At 30.9% G+C, this 1,814-nt stretch overlaps 1 protein-coding gene across 1 annotated transcript in view; it reads left to right on the plus strand.

Moving 5' to 3' along the window:
• Positions 1-354: 354 nt before the first annotated feature.
• LOC108736827 (open rectifier potassium channel protein 1) overlaps positions 355-1,814 on the plus strand; it is an 88,386-nt gene continuing 86,926 nt past the window's right edge. Inside the window, exon 1 of the mRNA XM_025976825.1 lies at positions 355-411. The gene's annotated coding sequence lies outside the window, so the exon portion shown is untranslated. The remainder of the gene's footprint in view (positions 412-1,814) is intronic.

Below are 1,814 nucleotides of genomic sequence, written 5' to 3' on the forward strand. Positions count from 1 at the left end.
AAATAGTTTACCATTGCACTTTTGTAAGATCCTCGTTCATGTAAAATAAGGCTTCAATAGAATATATATATATATATACTGTAAATTATGAACACCAAATTTTATATAGTATGTGATTTGAAAGAAGTTAGTGAAAATTTAGAATTTTCACATATGTTGCATAATAAACAAGTACACATTTGTCCGTATTTTATATGCTAGTAATGGTCAAGGGCTGTCATATATTTTTAACAAGCAATTGCCAAACCATTTGCGCAAATAAATATGCTCGTCGGTTCCTTATCAACATAAGTAAATTTGCATAGAAATGATTTTAACGCACATTGGCACCAGTCGTTGTATCTATCTAAGTGTGCTTGGTATGTAAGTGTGAGTTGTGTATACCACCAATGGTGATGAATATTTGTATCGGTAAGTCGACTTGTACATTTTACCGTTTTTTTCATTAAACAAAAGCTTAAAAGGTCATCTAGTTCTTTAATCGTTATTAGTGTAATTTCGTTTTCATCCATCTCAGTTTTCCATTAATTTAGCATTTTCAAAATAGCACATGTGCCTAACACGACTGATAATACGATAAATAATATTACAAGGCATTTGTCTTTTAAAAAGATTGTCCAATTTTATATAATTTTTATGGTGACTAATTTACGTGGAATGAATCGGACGTGCAGATTGAGTATGTAAGAGTTTGTGAGTTTAGAGAAAATGTTTGTTTCTTTTTTCTATCATTAAATTTAATATTTCGATTTATGTTGTCAAAGAATTGGACAAATGGTTTAAGTTTTCAGTTCCTCCTAGTAAAAAAAAAAGTAAAACATTGTCAACATATGTATGTATTTACATAACAGTATACGAAGTTTTTACTTAAGTTAATACCAAATATTTTTCTTTTAATATAAACCATAAATATTTCAGCAATACGACGGCTTAAACGATTTCCCATAATGAAACCATTTGACGATAAATTACTAGCTGTTGTTTATGACTTCGTCCACGTGGAATTCGTTCATGTCGCAAGCTGCTGTTTATCATCTTTTTGGGGTAGGATTTTAAAAATCGTTCGTTGTATAAGGAGCATTTGTACAAAATTTAAGTTTTCTGACTGCGTGCTGTTTCTTGATCGATAGATCAAATTTTGAGCTATGTTTTCACCCATTATGGTAGTGAATTTTAAGAAATCCTTTCTTAGTGCTCGCCGACGTTATACATACAAGGAACGTTTGTGTAAAATTTCAAGTCTGTATATCAAAAGCTGTGCATAATTCCTTTCTTTTCAACATTCCAATGTTTTAGTACAACCCCCCTTCCCCCAACTGCATGCTAAGTCCGCCATTGATGAAAGCTATGCTATTACTGTTTGCATTTGGTATTTTTAGGCAGAAACAGAAACTATCCGAATACAAATAGACGTTTCTATTTAAAAAGAAACATCTTTAGATTGTATATTATAGAAGTATTTTAAAAAAATGGCATTAACTTTAAACGCCAGAAAAATGCGGTGTATTGGTTTAGCATTGTTACAAACTTTTACGTTGTCCATATAAAACTGCAGAAAGGAATTAGAAATCAAAACAAACAAGCTCAAACGCATATACAATACGTATGTGCAGTACAGCGTACAAGCGATCTCCTGACAATTTGTCGAAATGGAAATTTTCGGATTACACTGGTCTGCAACAAAATTCTCCTTCAAAAAATTTTGTCTTAAATATAAAGATTTTGATGCGCTGAATCTGTTCCCAATGACCAATTTTTTTTATCACGTCTAGATTTTTCGTTATGAATTTTTTTCCAAAATATCATAAATTTAG

The sequence above is a fragment of the Agrilus planipennis genome, unplaced genomic scaffold (assembly GCF_000699045.2).
Source record: "Agrilus planipennis isolate EAB-ADULT unplaced genomic scaffold, Apla_2.0 scaffold167, whole genome shotgun sequence".
In the NCBI taxonomy this organism is placed as follows: domain Eukaryota; kingdom Metazoa; phylum Arthropoda; class Insecta; order Coleoptera; family Buprestidae; genus Agrilus; species Agrilus planipennis.